Source organism: Schistocerca serialis, chromosome 1, assembly GCF_023864345.2.
Source record: "Schistocerca serialis cubense isolate TAMUIC-IGC-003099 chromosome 1, iqSchSeri2.2, whole genome shotgun sequence".
In the NCBI taxonomy this organism is placed as follows: Eukaryota; Metazoa; Arthropoda; class Insecta; order Orthoptera; family Acrididae; genus Schistocerca; species Schistocerca serialis.
The window spans coordinates 1,156,412,590-1,156,417,814 of record NC_064638.1 but is presented as its reverse complement, the minus strand read 5'-3'; the positions used below and the strand labels follow the sequence as shown (position 1 = coordinate 1,156,417,814).

General features: G+C 41.8%; 1 non-coding gene across 1 annotated transcript; it reads left to right on the top strand.

Annotated features, from left to right (window-relative positions):
• The first annotated feature begins 1,266 nt into the window (after nucleotides 1-1,266).
• Nucleotides 1,267-1,341, top strand: Trnaa-ugc (transfer RNA alanine (anticodon UGC)). Its single transcript has one exon. It is a non-coding gene; the product is annotated as a tRNA-Ala (tRNA).
• Nucleotides 1,342-5,225: the final 3,884 nt, after the last annotated feature.

Sequence of the window (5,225 nt, the reverse complement as noted above, 5' to 3'; positions counted from 1 at the left end):
GAATACCGAGCAAAACTGTAATGATGGTGGAACTTTGCACATTAAGTTTTGTGATGCATTCAATATTCACGCAATCGACCTGCAATTGCGGTCATTAGATTTGTAATTTGCCCTCTATTGTGAATCAGTGGTTGGATCTATTATTAATCAAATAATGAGATACACTGTCATTGTAAGGACTGGATGAAACAGTTGCTGAGAGTTCTCTACGTGTATGGGGAACATTAACGAAAAGTCCTAGGTTTATGGTCTGCCAGATAAATGCTTTTAACATTTTTCTTACGCACTAGTCAGGCCAGTCTCTATTCTCAGTACTCTTCTTCGGAAACGCTCGATATTCCCTGTTAGCCCGAAGTGGTCTGACTGGTATTGAACTATGGGTTGTACAAGGGTTTTTTATGCTGTCTCTTTTACAGACAGAGTGCAGTTTCGACGTATCCTACCCATGAATAGTATCCTTCCATTGTGCCTACGTGGCCATTCCACTTCATACCTCTGCACAATGTTACTCTAAATTTTTGCGCGACATGACTGACGGTATTTGTGAGTCATTAATCCCCTAGTTAAATGACATAGCTATGTTAGGTTTTGTGAAGATGAAATTCGTTTGCTATTAATGTGTCGATAGGTATCGTAGCTCGAATCAGATTAATCTCCCCTGCCTACACATATCCAGATATTACTAGTACCTGATGGAGTGAAGGGATGTTTCCTAGTCTTCTAGCAGTCCAGTAATCATAACTGAGCTCCTGTCTTAGCGACCCTTAGTAACTCTGCCAACTTTTTTGGTGGAAGTGTGCAGCTTTTATCTTTCATTCTGTGTTTGCACTGTACACATATGTCTCTCACGAGACAACTTTGAGAAGCTTCATTCTGCCCGGATTGACAATAATAAAAGGTAATGGGTGGGAACCGGGAAACGAGAGGGAGCAGGCTCATTAGCTGTGTAGGGCACTCAGATTTTCTCTCTCTCTCTCTCTCTCTCTCTCTCTCTCTCTCTCTCTCTCATATATATACATATATATATCTCCGAAAGAACAGATACCATCTTCATATAGTTAAGGTTAACCAGGCATTGACCTTCTTCTGTGCTGGATGCACACGTATTGCCCGAATTCTTACTGGACTCGGTAAGATTGTCTGCCACGAGTAATGAGTGTAATGGGCAGGGGCACTACGAATGTAGTGTGCTGACATTAAGTTGGGAATGTGGGTCTCACGGGGAGAGTGCAAGGGATAAATCCCTGCAGTCGCACTATCTTCTGCGCCCTTGGTGGCTCAGATGGATAGAGTGACTGCTGTGCAAGCAGGAGATCCCGGGTTCGAGTCCCGGTCGGGGCACACATTTTCAAGTGTCTCCGTTGATGTATATCAACACCTGTCGACAGCTTCGGGTCTTGATTTAATTATCATTTCACTCGTTATAGAAGGCAGCCGCCAGTACTTTCCGCCAATTCTCTACACTGGCCAACAGCTCGTTGTCTGTGCCAAAATGTTTTCATAGCCAGCGGTTCATGTGAGCAGAGATGAAATTTAGAGGGAGACGATTACGGGCAGTATTGTGGGTAATCAAACATTTCCAATTGAAAACGACGGAGGAGCATCTTCATTGCCCCTGTATAATGTGGCTGAGAGTTGTCTTGAAGGAGAAAACGCACAACAGTTGTGTAATGTTGGCAGCATAGAGAAAATCGCCTTAGGATTTTTTGAGAGGGAGCGTGGCTGTGGGGCAGAATCTGTACTTACCACAAAGGTGGCCTGGACTCGTTTCCTGGGCTTGATAAAATTTTAAATAAAGGTTCCGCCAGCATTTATGTGAAGCTTAAAATACATGACAAATGAAAAGAACTTAAATTTTTAATGTTTCTTTTTAACTGAAAATTTTTCATTAACAATCTTTTATAAAATATCGGTAATTAAGAATTTACATTTGCGGTAGAAACTGGATTTTTGTGTGCAGAAATAAGACTACGGACGTTTTTCATAAAAACACTTGCATTTTTAAAAAAAAAAAACGATGGTTAGATACGTAGATCAGTATATATCGATGACTTCTGTATATAAAATGATATAGGTGTTCGAACTGAGCAGAAAAAAAAACGAAAAAAATAATGGCCCAAGAGAGACTCGAACTAGTGATCTAGGAGTTACCAGTCCGGAGTGCCACTGACATTTTTCCCACCTTTGTGTATTTTATGCTTCACGAAAATGGTTGTAGAAGATGCACCTTTGTTTAAAAATTTGCCATGACCAGGAATCGAACCCAAGCCGCTCGCATGGCAGATAAGCATTTTACCACGAAGCCACACGCCCTGTGGGGAAAAAAATCCACCTTACTTTAGGTTATTTGGAAAATTTCGAAGTCGATTTTCTCGAAAATGTTTCAGTGTTGCATCAAACTACTTTGGGACTTCCATATTTTTAGTTCTGAACTTTATGTACCATTGTTGTGTTGTTGTGGTCTTCAGTCCTGAGACTGGTTTGATGCAGCTCTCCATGCTACTCTATCCTGTGCAAGCTTCTTCATCACCCAGTACCTACTGCAGCCTACATCCTTCTGAGTTTGCTTAGTGTATTCATCTCTTAACTCCCTCTACGATTTTTACCCTCCACGCTGCCCTCCAATACTAAATTGGTGATCCCTCGATGTCTCAGAACATGTCCTACCAACCGATCCCTTCTTCTAGTCAAGTTGTGCCACAAGCTCCTCTTCTCCCCAATTTTATTCAATACCTCCTCATTAGTTATGTGATCTACCCACCTAATCTTCAGCATTCTTCTGTAGCACCGCATTTCGAAAGCTTCTATTCTCTTCTTGTCTAAGCTATTTATTGTCCACGTTTCACTTCCATACATGGCTACACTCCATACAAATACTTTGAGAAACGACTTCCTGACACTTAAATCAATACTCGATGTTAACAAATTTTTCTTCTTCAAAAACGCTTCCTTGCCATTGCCAGTCTACATTTTCTATACTCTCTACTTCGACAATCATCAGTTATTTTGCTCCCCAAATAGCAAATCTCCTTTACTACTTCAAGTGTCTCATTTCCTAATCTAATTCTTTCAGCATCACCCGATTTAATTCGACTACATTCCATTATCCTCGTTTTGCTTTTGTTGATGTTCATCTTATACCCTCCTTTAAAGACACTGTCCATTCCGTTCAGCTTCTCTTCCAAGTCCTTTGCTGTCTCTGACAGAATTACAATGTCATCGGCGAACATTCAAAGTTTTTATTTCTTCTCCATGGATTTTATTTCCTACTCCGAACTTTTCTTTTGTTTCCTTTATTGCTTGCTCAATATACAGATTGAATAACATCGGGGATAGGCTACAACTCTGTCTCACTCCCTTCCCAACCGCTGCTTCCCTTTCATACCCCTCGACTCTTATAACTGCCATCTGCATTCTGTACAAGTTGTAAATAGCCTTTCGCTCCCTGTATTTTACCCCTGCCACCTTCAGAATTTGAAAGAGAATGTTCCAATCAACATTGTCAAAAGCTTTCTCGAAGTCTACAAATACTAGAAACGTAGGTTTGCCTTTCCTTAATCTTTCTTCTAGGATACGTCGTAGGGTCAGTATTGCCTCACGTGTTCCTACATTTCTACGGAATCCAAACTGATCCCTAAGGTCGACTTCTATCAGTTTTTCCATTCGCCTGTAAAGAATTCGCGTTAGTATTTTGCAGCTGTGACTTATTAAACTGATAGTTCGGTAATTTTCACATCTGTCAACACCTGCTTTCTTTGGGATTGGAATTATTATATTCTTCTTGAAGTCTGAAGTCTAAGGGCATTGCGCCTGTCTGATACATCTTGCTCAACAGATGGTAGAGTTTTGTCAGGGCTGGTTCTCCCAAGGCTGTCAGTAGTTCTAATGGAATGTTGTCTACTCTGGGGGGCCTGTTTCGACTCAGGTGTTTCAGTGCTCTGTCAAACTCTTCACGCAGTTCATATCTCCTATTTCATCTTCATCTACATCCTCTTCCATTTCCATAATATTGTCCTCAAGTACATCGCCCTTGTATAGACCCTCTATATACTCCTTCCACCTTTCTGCTTTCCCTTCTTTGCTTAGGACTGGGTTTCCATCTAAACTCTTGATATTCATGCAAGTGGTTCTCCTTTCTCCAAAGGTCTCTTTAATTTTCCTGTAGGCAGTATCTATCTTACCCCTAGTGAGATAAGTCTCTACGTCCTTACGTTTGTTCTCTAGCCATCCCTGCTTAGCCAGTTGGCACTATGATTAAGTTATGCTCTGCGCGTAATTCTTCCAGGCGGCTTCCTCTTTCATTTCTTAGCCCCAATCCATATTCACCTACTATGTTTCCTTCTCTCCCTTTTCCTACTTTCGAATTCCAGTCACCCATGACTATAAATTTTCGTCTCTCTTCACTACTTGAATAATTTCTTTTATCTCATCATACATTTCATCAATTTCTTCATCATCTGCAGAGCTAGTTGGCATATAAACTTGTGCTACTGTCGTAGACGTGGGCTTCGTGTTTATCTTGGCCACAATAATGCGTTCACTATGCTGTTTGTAGTAACTTACCCGTACTCCTATCTTTTTATTCATTATTAAACCTACTCCTGCATTACCCCTATTTGATTTTGTATTTGTAAACCTGTATTCACCTGACCAAAAGTCTTGTTCCTCCTGCCACCGAACTTCACTAATTCCCACTATATATAACGTTAACCTATCCATTTCCCTTTTTAAATTTTCTAACCTACCTGCCCGATTAAGGTATCTGACATTCCACGCTCCGATCCGAAGAACGCCAGTGTTCTTTCTCCTGATAACGACGTCCTCTTGAGTAGTCCCCGCCCGGAGATCCGAATGGGGGACTATTTTACCTCCGGAATATTTTACCCAAGAGGACGCCATCATCATTTAATCATACAGCAAAGCTGCACGCCCTCGGGAAAAATTACGGCTGTAGTTTCCCCTTGCTTCAGCAGTTCGCAGTACCAAAACAACAAGGCCATTTTGGTTAGTGTTACAAGGCCAGATCAGTCAATCATGTAGACTGTTGCCCCTGCAATTACTGAAAAGGCTGCTGCCCCTCTTCAGGAACCACACGTTTGTATGGCCTCTCAACAGATACCCCTCCGTTGTGGTTGAACCTACGGTACGGCTATCTGTATCGTTGAGGCACGCAAGCCTCCCTACCAACGGCAAGGTCCATGGTTCATGGGGGAGGTGGGGGGGGT